At 41.6% G+C, this 21,253-nt stretch overlaps 1 protein-coding gene across 1 annotated transcript in view; it reads left to right on the top strand.

Moving 5' to 3' along the window:
- ssr3 (signal sequence receptor, gamma) overlaps positions 1–21,253 on the top strand; it is a 168,905-nt gene that overhangs the window by 55,129 nt on the left and 92,523 nt on the right. The gene's annotated exons all lie outside the window — the stretch shown is intronic.

Genomic DNA, 21,253 nt, shown 5'->3' with positions numbered 1-21,253 from the left:
ATAAGCTTTTTAATTAGAAAGACTCAAGAGTACACAGGAGGAGGTTGCGTATGTGACGTCATAGCTTTCGCTCGCTTCCTGCAGCTTGGCCTCCCCGCTGAAATTCCACTGTTTTATGATTAATCGATTTATGATTGAAGATGGCTGTGTGTTTTGTGCCAGGCTGCAGTCACTCCAAGCTGCAGGAAGCGAGCGAAGGCTATGACGTCACATACGCGACCTCCTCCTGTGTACTCTTGAGTCTTTCTAATTAAAAAGCTTATGTCTCAACAGTTTTACCACAAAGTATGACTTTCTTGACCTTAAAATTTATGTTTTAAATTCATTAACGACATATTTGGATTTCATGTCACAACTCAAACGGGACCAAAAGATAATATTTCTCTCCTCATTCACTGCCATTCATATTTTTTCCGATCTAAGGTCCCATGAGCTTCACCGGAAGGGGCGTGACTTCGGCACTCTATTGTATGCAAGTAAATTCGTCTGTTAATTTAACCATCATTATAAACATACTAACATAGTACAGTATGTGTAGAAATCTAAAAAATGAAGCACTGTGATGCATCAATAATGGTTTTATCAATTAATTGTTGCCCTCCAAATCGCAATGAAATCGTAAGGTACCTGGAGATTCCCACCTCTATGAGACACTGTAGTAGGGACGGCAGCCACAGACTGAAACTCACTATACTATGAATGCACTGGCTAACAAAATGCAGCACCTCCTCAATAATGAATGAAGCCAGAGTCAGACAGGTAGTGCATGCATGCCATGACGTGCAGTGCGTGTGTGTGTGTGTGTGTATGTGTGTGTACATCTATGGACAGAGAGCGGTAGGTAAACACAGCCCTTTATAAGTACCGATGTTTTGTCTAAAATCTCCTGTTGTGTTGGTAATGTGCATGTCTGCTGTTATGAAAGGAAACAGAAAGAAGTGTGTGTGTGTGTGTGTGTGTGTGTGTGTGTGTGTGTGTGTGTGTGTGCATGTGTGAGAAAGAGAGAGGGTCTCTTCATTGTGGTCCTTCTGGTCTTATTCTCTTCATTGATTCTCCCTCTCTGGCAAAAACAAAACAAAAAATCACTTATCTGTCCTGTACACACACTGGGATGCTCCCTGTTCTCTCTCTGCCTACCTTGCTCTCGGCTCGCTCTCTAATTATCTCTAAAGTGAACGTCTTGTCCTGTTACATTGTGTTTCGGCACTCTTCACACACCAAAACATTTGAGAAGTTAACAGGGAGTACTACCCCCTGTGTTTGTGTCTTTCTCTACTTGATTTTCTTGCATCTTCTCTCTGTTTTTCTCCCTGTGCCTCCCTCTCTCTTGGAGGTGAACGTCTTGTCCTGTTTCACTGTGTGTTTGAGCTCCTCTTAGACTGTGACACTTGAGAAGTGAATAGGTAGCATCAGCGCCTTGTGAGCAACAAGAGGTGCTCAGCTGCTGCATAAAAAGGCTGTGGTGCTGCTGGGTACTGCACTGAAAACAACTAATCTCTGAGCCACATTTGGATTAGAATACAATATGCAGAGTATATCTATCATATCTGTGAGTCAGGGGTTATCTGCACATGGTTCCACATGGGCCGGCAGTTATAGCTGGTGATGGTGCTAAGTCCTTAAACAATCAACCAATCAATAATTTGTTACATGGAGGTACAAGGTACAGCACGAGTGAAACGTGATCCCATCAGCTCCTTTAACTTTTGCATTGTTATTTAGTAATTTTTTTGCATCTTCTAACATTGTTAGCTGCTGCTTGAGTCATTTAACTGTCCACACATCCCAACCTCAACAAGACAGCTGCAGGATCAGGACAGCAACTCACATTCTCACATCACATCAGTCCTTTTTCACTGTAAAGCACAAAGTCCTCTGCTCTGTCTGATCGATATATGCAAAAGGAGCCCCCTGGCTGAATGGTGCTGTCCAGGATTTAGCTAAGTTTGCCTGAATCAAAGGATATAACAGTTCCTGATATCCTGCTGGAAACTAATGCGGCATGGAGGTCATCCAGTCTATTTTCCAACACCTGTGCGATGGCTAGCAGGATGCTAGTTCAGCTGGTGCCCATCTTCTCCATCTTTTCCTTGGCGTTTACTGATGTTTACATTTGAAAACTTCGACCTGGTTAGCTTGCAGCTAGCTAGAAGTCGGCAGAAGGAGAGTTTACAAGCTAGTGAGATGACATCCTCGTCCACATGACTGACTCACAGCCAGACGCCACCACCTTCAAAGCCAACCATAAAAATTGCCGTCAAGACTTGCAAGTTAGATGTAAGAGCCTAAATTTCCGTCAAATTTAGGGGAGCTGACAGAGACGCGACTAGAAATGTCCGTTTTTCTTTCAACAAAACCAGCTAACAACGGTAACAATGTCGACAAAACTAACAGTGTTACCTGAGGTTAGGCGCAATGCTTCCACAATGACACCTTGGGTCTGGATAAAGTTGTCAGTGATAACTGTAATTTGAGCACCACGCAAAGCGGTGCTCATAGCTAGCCAGTGGACTACACACACAGGAAGTCACCATACCACCTACCATAACCATAAACAGAGAAGTTTGGATTACAACACACACAGAGGTAGCGTGACTTCATTCTCTGCTCAGGAAGCAATAACCCCATTATATCTTTGCATTTGCTGCTATAAAATGGTCTCTATGTCATATGTAGTGCATTTGAAGTGTCACTTTGACAAGTTGGAGAAAAATCCTACCAAGCAAGGAAGGAGTTAAACAGCATTGGTTTGAGTTTTGGTAATGGCAACAGACAAAGGCTCATGCTGTGTTCAGACCCACAATAGCACTGTGTCACTGCATTAGCACAGCAGGGGTCCTGATGCAGAGGGCTCCCACAAATAATGCCGGATTGTCCAGCAAGGCAACACAACGTCATCTAGCAGAGCACTGTGTTGGCCTATTTAATGAGTTCAAGAACTAAATCCAGGTGTAGTACTTTGTAACATGAACAGCTTATTCTACTTTTCACCTTGTGATTATTAAAGGAGAACATAATATGACTGCATTTGTGTTAACTTTGCAGAGTACTAGAATCTTGTCTCAGTAATTTTAACATCTATGTAGTGTTTTGGCATCTGATAAACCTTCAAATTGATTTTTATCAAACTGGACTTCCTCGACCATTTCTCATCTTCCCACTGATACTTGTAGCAACAAGCCAACGCAGCTTCTTGCCTTTTTTTAATGCTGTCCTATATTTAGCTTGACCACCTGCTTAGAGAAGCAGGTCTGAGTTGATTTTCAATTCAAAGACCATCAGGGAAAGGGGGGAGTAACGCTCTCTGGACCCTGAATAATAAGTGCTAATGTGCCCTTGAGAAAGACAAAGAAAGGGACTGAGGGGAAGTGTGACTGTATTCACATGACACAGGGCAAAAAACTGAAAAGCAGCATGTATTCTGAGCATACAATAGAATACAATACTGCAGTTCCCCTTGCAAAAACGGTTATGGTGGCAGAGAGTGGTTGGATTGGCTGCACAGAAATATGAAACAAGAATAAAAGCATACTCACCTAGACTTCACTAAAATAACTAAGCCAGTAGGTAGCTAGAAGATGGTGGAAATGCATGACCTGTTATGAGCGATGCAGACTGTTGTCAGATTGGCACGTTCCTAATTATCTGTACTAGTTAAATGTTCCTCAGAAATGCTCCAGCATGGTCTGGACAGAAGAAAGGGAGATGCCGTAGATCCCATGCTGCATGTCCAACACATACCCAACAGAAAATTATAAGTTTTAAATCCACCCAACTTGCATGTTTTTCAAATGTGGGAGAAAAACCACATGAAAAGGAAACCCATGTCGGTGGTGTCACACCCTGTCTAACATGTCTTGCAATGCATGAGGAGGTGTGTTCATATGTGTGTACCTGGAGCTGTATTTGAGCTGCACCCTCGTGTGTGTGTATACAAACAATAAACATACTGTCGGCATGAAAGTTCACTGCAAGTATGTGTGTTCCTGCGCCCGAGCGTGTGGGTGGGAGGCATGGTGTTTGTGTGTAACCGCAGCGCTCTCCTTCTCAGCAGCCCACCATTAAACCTTGGTGCCAGCCCTCTCCCAGCACACCAGGATTAACAGCACTTAAATGGGCCTGTTAGTACACCACCTCCTCTTTGCCTCCCACGCCGACTAGTGCACATGGTGCTGCCCACAGCTTTGCGCTTGCAACGCACACAGCCTCTGTTGTTTTTTGTTCTCCGCTCGCCCCCAGCCACCTAAGCCTCCTCCAATAAATAGTGCTGAAGTGTACTCAGCGGGGGGCTAAGCCCAGAACATCCTCTATTTTACCGACCTATTGGAATCTGAGTGGATGACAGAGGGAAGAAAAGAAGGCGGAGGGAGTCAGATCCCGAGACTGAACCAGATGGGCTATGATCACAATGTCAGTCGCTCCCTCCCTCTTTCATTCTTTGTTATTGTCTCTTGTTCCCTCTTTCCTTTGCTCCGTGTCTGGTTATCACATGCCCCTTGTGACAAATCATAAACAGCAGCACAGAAACAGATGCACACTCACACACACACACACACACACACACACACACACACACTGGGGAGAAATAGAAGCCCACCACAGAAATCAATAAATAAAATGGATTCCCATTTGAGTCTGTTGGCCATGGTGCAGCAGGCAGAGAGATGGATGGGAGAATGGACTGTCTGTGTGTGTTTGTGCACTGTGCATGCATGGATGTGTTTGTGGGAGACTTTCGGGGGACACTGGGGGGGATTTTGTCTCTACATGGGCATGGAAAGGCCACCCTCATATCATACCAGGGGGTGTATTGTTCACAGCCATCTACAGGCCTCAATGAGAAATTCCAGAAATTACTGGAGAGCAACAGACAGGGGAACTGAGAGAGACAGGAAGAGGGAGCAGAGCGGAGAGCCACAGACAGCAGCCTCATAGATCCTCTGAGTTATCTTCGCACTTGCTGCTGTTTGTCATGCTGTATAGAACGGATCAATGTAAAACTAGTGATAAATGTGTTATGATATTGATTATTTTGCAACCAACTGACTTATTTATGTCATAACTACGCAGCAACAACACACATTGAAACTTCCTGCTGGCTCCACTGTGGAAGTATTAGTTCCAACAAAACTGAGTGATTTTGTGAATAATATTCACCATCAGAGAATAAAAGTACTACAACCCACAGCTTAAACGTTTTTTTCCAAGTTGGACACAGTCCGTCACAATTTTGTCATCATCAATTAATTAATTAATATTATTGTAAACATTCTTACGGCACACATTATATTTTTGGGTTATTTTTATTTCTTAAGTTACTGTGTCATCTATGAATGGGTACATTATTTATATTTAAGTAGTAATAGATCCAGCATTATTGAGTTACTGGGAGATTTGATGTGCAGTATTTAAGTGGAGTCATTTTGTTCTCTTGGTTATGAGCTAATTGGTTCCTACCTGCACTTGTTTTGTGGGGACAGATATGAGTGATACAGTGACGGTGAAGAGAAGCTGCTGTACCCCTAAGTTATACTGTGGGAGTATGGTGTTGCCATGTTGGTAAAAACTAAACGAAGAGGAAGAAACAAATTGCCCACAGTCCGGAAGAACTGAGAAACACCAACACTAAAGAAAAGAGGGTTACATTATCATCATAGATACAGTGTGATTATGGCAAAAATACCTTTTTCATTGGTAACCTTTTACAATAAGGTACACAAAAAACAAGCAGTTCCCTTAGTCATTATCAATTAACTAATTAATAACCAATGATTAGCCACTCTATCACATTTGATTGGGAGTTACTGAAGAACTGACCATTAACAAACAGTTACTTCCTCATTTGTTCCTCTCCAGTTACCTTAGTCATTAATAATTCACTTAAAGCAGCTGTGTGGAACTTTTTTCCATTCATAAAACTGTCCCTAGTTCGTACCACCCCCCCCTTGAAGATCCGCATATTTATTTGAACCTAACAGCGACAAAAAAGCCTTTCTCTATATAGCTATTTAGCGTAGCCTCGGTCGGGTCGGACACAGCGGAAGTCAGCAAACCAGAATNGTCATTAATAATTCACTTAAAGCAGCTGTGTGGAACTTTTTTCCATTTATAAAACTGTCCCTAGTTCGTATCACCCCCCCATGAAGATCCGCATATTTATTCGAACCTAACAGCGACAAAAAAGCCTTTCTCTATATGGCTATTTAGCGTAGCCTCGGTTGGGTCGGACACAGCGGAAGTCAGCAAACCAGAATACGGCACCTGGAGGCAGAAGTAAGTCTGCACGCCCACAGGGGCCCGCAGCCATTAAACCACAGAAGAAGAAGGAGGTGTGTTTACAGAGAGTGTTCTTCGAGTAAGCGGTATACGCAACGGGCATTGCTGAACACATAACAGTTTTACCAGATGTATCTATAAGGACTTGGTTGTACTTCCGATGTCATGGCGGATAAAGAAGGAGCACCATCTAAAAGAAAAATAACAGAAGAAGGCTAAACGGGACAGTGATAGGGCTCGAGCCCAAACACGTGTAAACCTCGGTCGGACATTCACCAAGTGGAGAGAGCTGAGAGATTTGAAAGGTTTTAAAACTTTTTAAAACTGATCCCGAGTTGGCCCTTTTCCAAATCGACAGGTATGTAATTTTTGTTTTTATTTATAAAATATACCGCAACTTGTTAGACGTTGTTTCACTTCAATATATGACGACATGGAAGCTATAAGCAAGCTAAATGTAACGTTAGCTGATGTGAACCGCTTTTGTCTAGTAACGTTACAACAAACGCCACAAAATTATCTGTGACTGTGACCATGAACACAAATATACAGCAGGCAGTTGTCCTCAGTTTATAAGAAATTCAGAGCTACACCAGAACATTTATGAACAGGTCTTACTTTACTACTAACTTGTGTGTAACATTAGCATGTTAGCATGTTTCCACTAATTACAAGGACTGACCTGACATTAGTAACGTTAATCCTCTCGCTCTCCAAAACAAATGCATGCGGTAATTGCCGGTTGCAGTCGGAATTTTACAAGTTACAAAAAGGACTAACCATTAACTAATGGTTAGTTACTCATTTGTTCCTCATGAGTCCCATAGTAACTATTTTTTTGTGTACCTTATTGTAAAGTGTTAACTTTTTTTGTAATTAATCTTTCAAAACCATGTGTCCCACCGATCACCAACTCGAGTAAGAGAAGGGTTAAACAGTCACACAGATCACTCTTATAACCATCCAGCTGCTCTGTTTGGAATATTCTGCAGTTCTTATGTGGAAGAGATGATTTATATACAGTTACTACTGTAAGTGGAAATGACGCCATGTTGGCTGAGTTTTCCACAGGCAGGAGAAATGGATCAATGTTGCTAAAGACCAAGGTAAAAGCACTCTCTCAACTAAGCACCCTGATGAAGACTCTCTGGTCAAAATGCGTTTGGTATCCATGTATTAATAAAAGTTTTTTTAACAACAGTCAAAGTCCCTCAGATGCATTTTTGGACTGCCTGCTTATACTATGGACTTTAACACTTTTACACTGAATGAGTTGGCCAGTCGCTGTTTTTTATCTTTAAGTGACTCTTTGCCCCATCCTTGATGAGCACCAGTTTTACAACTAATTTTACAGAGCCTTAATCCAGTGCAGCACTCCCTATGTTTTCTTCACTCTCTCTAATTAATTTGTTCATGGGTAGTCAGATTGGAAAGTAAAACTCCTGATTAATTTGCTAAAACATTTTCTTAATCTAATTACTTTGCTCAACACATTCACACTCCGACTGAGTCACATATTGACGTTTTGGTCACGGACTTTCCATGTCCAAGTACAACAGGCAAGGTGCCCTGGGTGCGTTGGTTGTTGACGCTCTGCCACACTGTGTTAAGTTCTCTTTTTTCAAGGTACACTTCCATTTCACAGGAAATTCAACATTTACATACTGTCTCTTTCAAAATAAATGCCTATAATACTACTACTACTATAATACTATGTCGGTACAGCACCGCAAACTGACACCTGGTGGGGTTTAGGAAAAAAGGACAGGGCTTGGCTTTAGAATCTTACGGGATACGAGCACCACTCTCTCGGGTGAAAGTTGGTATTTGTTGGACACATCCAGCACCACACCTCAAGCCTGCGCCACAAGGACTTTCACCACCTTAACTTTCGTCCTTGTCCCACCGCGTTTCCCCCTGACACCACCGGGCACCATTAAACAATTACTGCAGCCAGCCGCATATCATGCCGACATTAAAGGACGCCTTTTCCCATTGGATGCTGCAAGTCACTGCCCAAGCGCCGGATTTCGATGACTTCAGAGTGAGACCGTGCCCCTTTGCTTTGTATGCACTCATACATTTTTTGATGTAAGGGCATATGAAAAATGATAGTGTCAAAATAAGAGTAACTAATCCTTGGAAAACACAGTCTTTAAAGGAAATAATCACAGCTGACGAACAGAGATTATACCTGCTATAACTGATAGTAGAGACCCTATGTGCTTCCTGTTTAAAACAAGGCATATTCCCTGCTAATTTACATTCATACCATATGGCATGTCATATGGGAATATGTAACTGCCACCTGACATTGAAAAGGATAAAAAGCAACATGCCATCATTGCCATGTTATTTCCTAAGTGCTTTATCTTAAAACAGATGGAAGATAAAAAAAAAAAAAAGAAGACATTGTCCCATTTCTTATTCAAATCATATGGATCCCGACAGCATATGGAGAGAGAGCAGTGCTGACACACTCATCAAGATGTAACAGACACATTCGTATATCTGGGTTGAAAAAAAATCTGAAAAAAATTGTTAACGACATATGTTGTGTCAATATGGTCTTTCATTAACATGCTGCTTTGGTAGGTAACATGTACAGTATGGTCCCAACCTCAGTGCATGTGTGTGCTGAAAATGATTTCATATGTTCCCCTGAGAGGAGAGTTTCTGTGTTCTGATATAACTTCAAATAAAAAAATCAGCAAGGTACCTGCCAGGGGTTTTCAGGAACATGATTTTTGAATCACAGCCTACCTTTTTTTTTTTATCTCTGCAGGCAGTGGGTAGATTGGAGGAAAGTGAAAAACCATCTTCATTTCCTTCTCCCCCCTCCTGCTCCACCTCCATAGATTTCTCCTCGTCTCCTGGAAACAAGAACACCAGCAGACTTAGCTATACTGGAAATGGTATACATGGTGTGATATGGATTTGCTGCAAACTAGGGCTGCAACTAACAATCTTTCTGAAAATGGATTAATCTGTCACTTTCTTTTAATGAATAGAATTAAACTTTTGTCTACACAAAGTCAGAAATAAGAGACATTCCTTGCTTTGAGCAACAAAATAATCAGTTTAAAATGCTATTAAAACCACTAATCCTTACATATAAAGATCAGGAACCAGTGAATGATTTTTAAAATACATTTACTTATTTTCTGTAACCACTTATCCTGTTGGGAGTCGTAGGGATGCTAGAGCCCATCCCAACTGGTACTGGGCGAGAGGTGGGGTACACCCTGGACAGGTTGCCAGACTATCACAGGGCTGACACATTGAGACAGACAACCGTTCACACCTATGGGCAATTTAGAGTCACCAAATAACCTAGCCTGCACTGTGGGAGGAAGCTGAAGTACCCGTAGGAAGCCCATGCTGACATGGGGAGAACATGCAAACTCTGCACGCTTCCCCATCCCGAGTTCAAACCAGGAGCCCTCTTGCTGTGAGGTGAGGTGACAATTCCAACCACTGCACTACCGTGCCACCATCATCAACATTGTTGGTTAATCATAGTTGATTTATTGACCATTTTTTTGGCTCTACTGCAAACTTATGTAGAAATATTGAGCCTTGAAGGGAAAAACACATTGTCTGTTTCTTGTTTTGGAGGTTTGTTGGTTCTTGAATGAGCCTGGTCTCACTCCGAAGTCATCAAAATCGCTTGGGCAGTGACTTGCGGCATCAGACAGCAAGGAAAAAAGGCGTCCTTTAACGTCGGGATGATACGCGCCTGGTTGCTGTTAGATTTTAACGGCGGGGGGAAACGCGGCGGGACAAGGACAAAAGTTAAGGCGGGCAGGAGGGGTGGTGGATGGGTCCAACAACCACCTACTTTCAGCCACGAGAGCAGTGTTCATGTCCTGTAAGATTCTAAAGCCAAACCCTGTTCTTTTTTCCTCAACCTAACCACGTGCTTTTGTTGTTGAAGGACAAAAACTATGATTCACAGTGTTGTACCGACGTGGTGCATTTATTTTGACGGAGACTGTATGTAAACGGTTAATTTCCTGTGAAAACGGAAGTGTATCTTGAAAGAACACAATACACGTAACAGGCAGAACTTGACACAGTGTTGGCAGAACGTCAACAACCAACACACCTAGGGTACCTTGTACTATGTATGTGGATGTGAAAGGTCCATGACCAAACGTCGATATGCGACGAGGTCGGAGTGTGTTGCAAAGACAGAATGCAAACTCTGCACGCTTCCCCACCCCAGTTTTGAACCAGCAACCCTCTTGCTGTGAGGCTACAATGCTAACCACTGCAAACTTATGTAGAAATATTGAGCCTCGAAAAGAAGAAACGCATTGTTTCTTGCCATGGAGGTATTCTGTTCATTGGTTCTTGAATTGAACTCTTGTGAGGTGAGTCTCTCTGTTTTTCTCTTTTCTCTGTCTTTAACTTCCACATTCTTGTGTTAAATCATCCCCTTTAAGTAAGAACACAATGACCAGCAGCAGCAGCTTCAAGAAAAAACAGCATCAAAGCAACACATGGCTCCTAATCACTTTAAAATATAGCACAATACCCTGGTATCAAAGTATTTCCACAACCGTCCTATGACATTGTGTTCTACTCAATGTTACCCAGGAAAATTTAAGATAGAAGTGGGTGGTACTTTAAAACTGATGAATAGCACTTAGCCTTCGAGGTTAATGTAAGGGTAAATCCCTTAGCGTGATGTCCACCATATTAAACCCATTTGCCGCACACACTATTCAATAGATTAATCAGTCGAGCTTATGGCATTAAGCTTATAGACTGTAGATTATGGCATTTCACAGCTGAGCGTATTTTGACTTCACAGCCATACATTAGCCTGTCCTCCACTGCAGAGGTTTAATAAGAGCTGATTCAACCTTCAAGTGTGGGAAACATCCACAAAATGGGTCAAATGCACCCAGAAAGAAAATTATTTGTGTCCTCTGAGCTCTCAGTTTTTTTAGTAACAAACCAAGGAAAGTCCAGCTTTCCCATGTTGTGTAATAGTGGCCACTGAGGAACACTCAGTAATGTGGCCCTGGGAGCAGGAGGTCGTGCGAGGAGAACAGTGTGTGCCTATCCTGGCCTCGGTCTGTCTATCTGTATGTGCAAGCTTCCAGGGCATTTATCTATCAGTTCACCATTAGAGAGGGGAAAGTATCACGCCAACTCAACACTTGACCTCAGATTAAATACCTCTGGCTAACTTAGGGCCAGAGGTCAGTCCTATCAGATGGTCCCCTGTGCACGGCTGCATGCCAGACATTAAATGCCCTCTCAGACCATCGGAGGGAAATGGAGTGAGAGGACACGCAGGAAAATGTACAGCAGAAACACACAAGGATTTGGCCACGAGCGCAACGCACACAGACTGACACACATCCAATTACATACAATCTAAGGACTCATGCAAAGACAGGCAGGTTTCACTTGATGCACACGACAAAACATTCAAGAACTCGCGTGTAAACAAGCGTGTGCGCTCCCTCTGTCTCCCTCACACTCACACACCAGTGCAGACACACAAACCCTGCCCAGTCAAAGAGCAGGCTTCATGCTCACGCACGCTAATAGCCTGATTGCCCCCCTACTGTCTCCAGGCTCTGCATTTAAAACACGGCAGCGATCCTCAATCACTGGCTCACACAACGCAGATAAATTAGTAACGCCCTGTGACAGCATTAAGCAGGCCTATCCTTTTAGATGGACGCAGATAGAAAGGGCTGATTTTGCATGACAACTGTTCCCCTGTGACATTTCGTCCGTTTTAGCCCTGATTGAACTATTAATCAGTCTAATGTGAGAGAGGCAAGCTGTTCATAAACTCATCTATTCTGCATGGACGCATGCCTAAGTCGTGAGAGGAAACACACACGCACAGATAAACTCATGAGGGCCCACGGTTGGGCACGAGCACAAATACAAGCACTGAGGGGCAAAAAGCATTTGGCTAGTCGGGAAGGGAGGACAAGATGAAGAATTGTCCTACCTCATCCTGAAGGAAACAGATAGAGTCAAAATAATTAGATTTAATTGATCCACAAGATAGTTATTAATTCAAGGAGCTGAGCAGCATTAAAGTTTTGTAGATTATGGCTATATCCATATGAAACAATGTGTTTTAAGAATGGATTAGAAATATCATAAGAAGGCAGTTTTAAGTTTATGTACAGTATATGCAGCCAGACAGAGACATCGTATCATCTATAATCAGTGTTGGGGTGTAGCTAGTTACATGTAATTTAATTACAAAATATGTAATTGAATCAGTTGCTGTAACTGAGAAAAATATGTGGGCTAATTAAATTACAGTTTCTAATCAAAATCTCGGTGATTACAACAAGGTTAAATCCAATCATATTCTTTGCAGTAAAAAACAGGCCTATATTTAGAATATAACTTGTGTTTCTTTGCATCTCTTTGCTGTGCAGGAATGGCAAAGATTATTTCTGGACATTTTTCAGCTTTATATCCCAGGTTAAAACATTTGTTAGAAAAGTAATCACAGGTAAAAAAGATTTCCGCACACTTACATCTCTGCAGTGTTTCTCTTTATTGTTGAGCTTTCAGTCTTCTAGATCTTCATCAGCGCATAAACGAGGCAACAGTGGACAGGCAGGTAAGAGTAAACACCAGCCTCAGTCTAATCATTAGCAGGATGCAACACACCTGTGCACAGCCCCAGTGGTAGAAGCTTCACCTCCTGGGAGTTGTAGTTTTTTCAAGTATTGAATGGCAAACTGTGAGGCATACAAATGTAAGCCATGTTTGTCTTGTCATACAACACCAGAATACAAAGAAATGGGTGGAGCACAATGAATACAGAAAAACATATAAAACCACAAAGCACCTTATAACAGTATGAAAAAATTACAATTTCATCACATAGTAAATGGGTCTTTCAGAGGAATGAGGCTGAAGCCATCTTTAATCAGAGTTCTACAAATCTAAAAAACACACATCTCAAAATACAAGAAAACAAAGGGCTATGAAAGGGTGACAGGTGAGAATCATTATTAATCATAGACTCCAAATCCTATTAAACAAAATGGGAAAACATGTAGGATTAGAAAAGTAATCAAAAGGTAACCAAATGTAATGCATTACTTTGATGAAGTAACTAAAACAGTCACATAGGCCTACTTATTACATGTTCAACAGGGTTACTTTTAATCTGTAATCTATTACATGTCTAAAGTCACTTTACCAACATTGTCTATAATACAAGGAAGTTGAACAGTTTGCATGAAACACATTATAATGAATGACAGACAAAACGTAAGGTGAGCTAAGTCCCTACCCTGCTGGCACCAGATGTCAAAATTATGTCAGAATTTAGTTGGACTATCCAACAGATGTTAAATTTTGGTTGGAATTAAAATTGGGTTGACGATATTTTAATAAATGTCCAACTTTAGAATTTCATGTTGTGTGGATGTTAACATTATGATATTTTGCCAATGTTGGGTTTTGTTCTCCATACCTTACGACTAAATGTTGTTATTTTATGTCAAGAAAACCAACAAAATGTCAACGTTGACTGTCGTCAGTGTTCTAGTATGTCAACTGACATAACTGACGTCATTAGATGTGCTGACGTTGAATTTTGGTTCCCTGACACCACAACCTAAATTCAACCAAATTTCAACTTCTAACGACATTGGCTGTGGTTGGATTAGTTCACTGGCAATGTGCATTGCGTCTGAAAAACAGTTTTATTTTGATGCAGACATAAACATTACAAACTCTACATTGCTGCAGCTCTTGTTAAACGCTAAATTGGAGGCAACACTGTGAAAAAAATAAATAAAAGAAACTGAGTTGAACAGCATTTATGAAATGACGCTAATCTCATTAACCGGCTAAATTAGATAAAATAGCTAACAAACCTGTAACCGTTAAACAATTCAGTGCACTGTCTCGTCTAACAGCATTTATCACTAAAGTCATACAAGAATGTAACTTTTTTTTATTTACTTGTGTCGAGCTGTAAACATAACAAACCCCTACCTACCTATAGTCAACAGTCTCTTACGTAGGAAAGGCAAAAATAATCATAAAATACGAAAAAGTTTGACTGACTTTTCCTTGGTGTAAGCCGTGCTCTGGCTGTTGCTATGGTTACAAAGCAGCCTCGTCACATGGCACAGCATAGAATGACAGTGACTATCAACAAAAAGGTTTATATAATAATTAGGGCTGTCAAAATAATGCGTTAATTTCGATTAATTAATCACAGTATAAATATTGTTCATGTTATCATATTGTCACTGCAGGCCACAGTGGATTTGTCACATGATGGAAGCAGAGGAGATGACGCCGCTTGGCCCCGTGAATGTAACGTTTACATTTAAAAAATGCCCGGATGTTAATAGGAGCACTGCTCTCTGCAGTTTCTACAGTAAGGAATTGCGGACCATGGGAGAATGTCCAGCCTAAAATATTACCTCAATGCAAAGCATTTAGCAGCAAACCCCGAGGTCCGAGCTAGCCTAGCCTCCAATGCTAGCGCTGGCAGTCAGCCTCATTAAGACACACTCAACCAGGCATTCAGACGCAAAATGAGTAAATCTACCTGTGACCGACTAACTAACACCCATGCAAAATGGACTGCAGACCAGTTTCGGTGGTAGAGGACAGGGGGGACAATAGTGTCCAAAATCCAGCAGCTTTACTATGACACATCTGCCAAAATTCATTCATTCATTAATTTAGATTGATTTATCACAGAGCATGTAATTATTAGATTCATTTTTGAAATCGCTTGACAGCCTGATAATAATATTATTTTATAAGAATATATCATAACCTCTTAGCTATCAAGTTAACACAGGAAGTTTATTTTTCTACCAAAATAAAAGCATAATAAATGCATTTACAACAAGCATTGAGTTTCCTTATCATACACAAACCACATGTAATATATTGCAAAATCATTCAATTAATGCTTCATAATAAATAAAAAAACATATCCTATTTAAGTAGGAAACAGCTCCAAGTCTGAGCCAATGACCCAGCATTCTCCAACAAGGCCGTCTTAACCCTGAACCATCTTCAGACGTCAGCAGCTTCTCTGTGCTCATGGAACACTGTTGTGGAAGCCTCTCATATTAACCTCTTACCGCAACCACCTTAACCATCGTTCAGGCTCAGGGGATGGAAACTTCAGCTGATAATGCTCATCAATTCAATGCTACGCTTTGGCAGCTGGAGGCTTCACATGGCAGGAAGGGCCCCGATTGACATGAACAGGCCAGTGGCATTCCTGTGGCTGTATGTTTTGCAACAGCAGAGTTAGCAGATGAGATGAGGGTAGTAATTAAGATACAGGAAGAAGAAACTGTTAGTATAGTTTCCAAAATGTCAGAGCCTTTCCAGATGCTCACGCAAAAAAAGCTGGCTCAGATACAGTTGGCAGAATAATTTACTTTTAAAGTACACAGATTTTTTGCTTGTGAAAATGAAGAATGAATAAACAGTTGTAAACAGTCAGATTAGCTGAGCTCTGCTTGCATGCATAGGTCACACTCCATGCTCTGTTTGGGTTGTGTGCATTTAATTCATTGCTGCATGAGTAATTTGAAATAATGTCCAGACATCCCTGCAGGGGCTGTTACAGGACCAGTCTACTCATGGTAATATGTGGTTTACAAATGTCTTAAGACAGATATTTCTGCCTTTTCTATGTGATATAATTGTCCTTATTTCCTTGTGGCTGACCAAAGCAAACCTGCGTCTTCATCTCAGCTCGTGTCGCCCACCCTAACAGAGAGAGAGGGAGAGAGAAATCTTTGCTATGATTTCATCTGTGATGCATGTTCGTGCTATTTCTGGACCCGTCAATGAATCGTGCAGACTCAGTCGCTCTGATGCAAATTGCACTCGCCCACTCAAGTCTAGCCTACCTTCCGTGCTTGTTTATCTGCCTCCACAGCAGAAAAAAAATTGGTGAACGTGACAAAGGGAGAGAAAAATGTTGTACTCAGGCAGAGACAATAATCAAACCTCGCACCCTACTGTGCCAAAGAGGGGAGAGGGAAGACAAGCCCTCTCTCTGTGTTTCCCCCCTCCCTCCTCTTCCTGTCTCACTCTCTCTTACCCTCTCTGAAACCGGTCATATCCTCAAATGCCCCTATGGCAAGGGCATAGGAGGAAAGAGGTGGTGGCAATTATTTAATGTAGCATCATATAGAAAGCAGTACAGCTGGACCATGATTGAAAATCATTTTGTGACGAATCATTTAGCTGAGCTTTCTTTGTTGTATATCAAATAGTTAATGTGTTTTTTTTGTTTCAGAGCAGTCTGTTGCATATACAGCTGTGCATTTTTTGCCTACAACAATGTTATCATGACATTTTAATCCCCTTTATTATGATCGTATTAATACAGCTCATATCTATTTCACTTTAGCCGGTCTGATTATTGAATCCAGGCAGGTTAATAATTGATGAGGAGCTGGAATTTACAACAAAATAACAATCTAATTATTTCTCTGTCATAATTGTTTGTGGAACTACTAGACTGTGTTTTGGGCAGTCTCTGTGGCAAAAGCAAATTAACCTAATTTGGGAAGGTGCATCCAGTGTTTTAGGGGCACTGAGCCTGCAGGGACCGGGAGCTTGGCATCTATTGAGTCTGTTTCCGGCACGCTATGTTGTGTGGGCAAGTGTATAATGAAGCATGCTGAGTGTGTGCTTGCGTGCGTGTGTGAGAGAGAGGGAGATAGGGAGGGGAAGGAGAAGGAGGGGGAGGGGCGACAGGCGAAAGTGTGTGTGTGTGTCTGTGTGTGCATGCACGGATTTAAGAGGGGGGTGGAGGGGTGAATATGACCCACTATTCTTTTTTTGGCATGAAATGACTAATATTGTCACGCTTGACATATTTGGGCTAGGCTATGCAGGACAAATCCGCTGGCCAACCATGCAGGTTTAACTCACCAAAATCCCCACAAAATACTGCAGGACCAGCACTCCGCACACAAAACTGTGACTGACAATGAAAGAGGAGAATTATGAAACTGGAGAGACAGACAGGCACTCAGAACACATACACTGTGAAATTAAAAAAAGTCTTTCTTTTTTTGTGTGTGTATTATGATATAACTTTAGTGACATAAGCTCCTCTACACTCATTCACTTCACCCAAATAGCCAATCCCACCCACTGCTTTCACTCTGCTCAGCGGATGTGAGCTGCTTTCCTTGGTATTTCTTTGGGTGATGCCAAACGGTCCTCTTGTGCACGCCATGCTCTGCTGCACAAGCCCCGTCCACTCCATCTGAATGTAAGTCACATCCACCTGTGTTGTTGCGTCACTGTGTGTAGCCCCTGACACTGAGTCACGAAAAATTTGTAGGCCCCTGATTTTTCATACACATGCCAGCCAATTTGTCATTGGCTTGTGTGAATGCCCAAATCATTGTGAGTAAGCGTAGCAGTCCTCATGTATGAAAAATTCTAATTATAGTACAACAACTACGATAAGAATAAAAGCATCTATGAGAAACCTATCAAAACATGAAAACATATAAACTATATTGGGGCGTCGGTGGCTTAGTGGTAGAGCAGGTGCCCCATGTACAAGGCTGTTGCCGCAGTGGCCCGGGTTGGAGTCCAGCCTGTGGCCCTTTGCTGCATGTCATCCCCCCTCTCTCTCCCCCTTACACACTCAACTGTCCAATCCATTAAAGGCAAAAAATGCCCAAAAAAATATCTTAAAAAAAAACAAAACAAAAAAAACTATATCATCACATCCATGTCTTGTAGCCGGTGAGTTTACAGGTGATATTTTATGGTAAAAATTGTACATGGTGTCAGCTGTAGTTCAGTGCACCAACATTAGGGCAGTTTAATCAGCTTCAGCAATGGATGCCTTGACCTCTACAGTACTGAGTGGCATAAACTCTGCAACTCTGCACTTCATTATTGGGAAGCAGGGGCGTTGCAAGTGAGTCAGCTTGGAAATATACTTGTGTTCAAAGATATATATGTCCTCGAAAAGGCAAACCCATCTCACCCATTTAAATATGCTTTTTCTGTAAGTATGAAATCTATAAAGAAACTAAAAACAATTCAATTAAATGATTAATTTCTTACTTTCTCTGATATATTTGTCAGATATGCTCTGATGATTGCTAGCTAAATGTATGTTGATGTTGTCCAAAGTCAGGTCTCTATTTGTGTCAAGACAATACGTCATAATAGTGTCCACTGGGGCCCATCGTAACGTCCTTACGCCACTGCTAAACAGCTACATTTATGCTAATTTCAGTGGGTGAATGTGTACTCGTGATCGGAGGAGAGTATTACTCATAGCGTCCAATAGTGGGCGGAGCTTGTGTGAGACAGAACTAATTTGTTGAATCATTTTGAAAATCTTAGCCTTCCATGCTCATTTATCTTTATTAGAAAATAAGAAGTATTAGCAGTATGTTGTAGAAATGTTTCACAGTGGCCCTATTAAGGGGAAACCTGAAAAGAGATAAGATATGAATTTCAATAAAAATTCCTCGCAGCAGATGTCCAACACATTCTCACTCCGACCTCATCACATATTGACATGTTTGGTCATGGACTTTCCACGTCCACATATGATGTACCCTGGGTGTGTTGGTTGTTGACGTTCTGGGACACTGTGTCAAGTTGTCATCTTGTCATCTTTCAAAATACACTTCCGTTTTCACAGGAAATTTACCGTTTACATACAGTCTCTTTCAAAATTAACGCACTACGTTGGTACACCGTGAATTGATGTTTTTCTTCCTTCAACAACAAGCACACATGGTTAGGTTTAGGAAAAAAGAGCAGGGTATGGCTTTAGAACAACGTTCTCTCAGGTAAAATTCAGTGCATGTTGGACCCATCCACCAAACCTCCCACCTGCCCCACTTGGACTTTCGCCGCCTTAACTTTCGTCCTTGTCCTATTGCATTGCCCCCTGACACCACTGGGTGTCGTTAAACTATAGCGGCAACCGGCCGCATATCATGCGGACGTTAAAGGACGCCTTTTTCGTTGGTTTCTGATGCCGCAAGTCCCTGCCCATGTGCCTGATTTCGACGACTTTTGAAGGGTATTTTTGGACTTTTATTTGCTAAATCTGTTTCTGTTGAACTTAGTTGCATTTACCTTTTACCGATACACCTTTTTTCCTCCTCCCTTCACTGTAAAAACTTAACGTACTTCAAGATTAACTTTTTTTCCATGGAGGCTTTTTTATGTGCAAATTGAAAATGAACACAAACAGTTGGATGGATGTGTACCTTGTCATGGCAGGCTTTTTACCCTGGTTTTGGGCGTGGCTGTTAGCTGTAAACACGTTTGCCTTCAGATGTGGCTCGATGGGGGGTTGACCGACTAGTTTGCTTCGACTATACCTTGACCTTTTGACCCGCTATCAATGGCTGATTCTCTGCTCTCCCTTCACTTGCACCCGCCACTCAGGCGAACGGTGACGTTTTCAAATACAAACAATTACCTCTTGTTTCCATTTGCGACCACTAGTGAGTGACGTAGCTCAGGACAACTGTAAAATGTTGAGGACTAACTCAGCCATCCTTTATATTAGATGTAAATCTGTCCATCCAGATAACAATTTAATTATGTTTATTAAGGTTTGTGTGTTTATCTCTGCCTGTCTGTCTTTTGTCCTCCAGTTTGTTTGTCTCTGTCCAATGGTTTTCCTGTCGACCCATCTCCCTCTGCTTGAATCTCTATATAGCTCTCTGCTGGGCTGCCTGTCTGTCTCTCTGTCTTTTTGCTTATCTGCAGGGCTATTAAGTGTGTGTGTGTGTGTGTGTGTCTGTGAGTGTGTGTGTGCGCGTGTGTGCTGAATGGATTTGCATGAGAGCCAGTGGGGTGACCCTGCTCTCTCACGCCAAGGCTTCTGTGGAACAAATAGGACTAGTCGGATGTCGTGACAGCACTCACATCAGTTTAAATAAGAGTGCTGTGCTGCAGCCGTGTGTGTGCGTGTGTACGTCTGTGTGTGTGTGTGAGTGTGTGTGTGTGTGTGTTTAAGCGAGCAGCCAGGCACGCATTTAGTCAGAAAAGCTTTACGAGGCTTTGTGTGTGCGTATGAGAGTGTTTCTGTGTGTGCGTGGGGCTGTGTGTTTCAGCCACCGAGCATGCAATATCTTGTGAGGTTGGAGGTTTTGTGAAGAGGAAGACAGCGATATTAACAGTTTAATGAGCTCAGTGGGGTTCACACACACTGACACACAGGCCAAACACTCCACAGAGTTCCTTTGAAAAGGAACAGGTTTGTCCTGTAAGGCCAACCTGCCTTCTGAATAAATGAACGCTGTCACGGGGTTAAACAGAGTTCACTTCATCATACATCACTGCAATATAAATGAGTGCCAACCACAATGGATTGTAACCTTCATTATAGTTATGATGCCTGGGAAATTAAATAGACGTGTTATTTTCGAAGGTGCAGTCAGGGCCAATGAATTGTTACAATCAATTAAGGTAATTATTTTTTGATTGTTTACCGAAACAAGAGTTCATTTTATGTTTTGTGTCCTTATCTGCATGCTCCCATTCTGTCACATAAAATGATATAACTTTTTTTTATCTATTTGTGAAGGCCACATACCTTCTGTACATTTTCTAGTGAATATAAAACCTTCCCATGTGCACTGCTACCTTTGAAAACAACTGAAAATATATTTTACAGACTTTAATGAAAAGACAATAAAGTGCAAAAAGTGACATGTTTTTGAGAGATTATTTCCTGGAGGAGACTTTGATTTCTTTCTATAAGTGTCAGGTGATTGACAGTGAGCAGAATGTAATGTAATTCAGAATCTAATATGAAAACCTTTTGTTAAATAACGATACTACTAAATAAAACTGGCATAAACAGATTAAGGGATTATATTTAATTAAAGGTGTTTTTAATGCTGTGCACCAGGGATACTTAGATTGCTTTATTCAGGGGCCAATTTTGCAAAATTATAGAAGGTTTAGGGGCTTCGTC

The sequence above is a fragment of the Epinephelus moara genome, chromosome 2 (genome assembly GCF_006386435.1).
Source record: "Epinephelus moara isolate mb chromosome 2, YSFRI_EMoa_1.0, whole genome shotgun sequence".
In the NCBI taxonomy this organism is placed as follows: domain Eukaryota; kingdom Metazoa; phylum Chordata; class Actinopteri; order Perciformes; family Serranidae; genus Epinephelus; species Epinephelus moara.
Note: the sequence above shows the minus strand (reverse complement) of the source record. Positions and strands in the feature narration are given on the sequence as shown.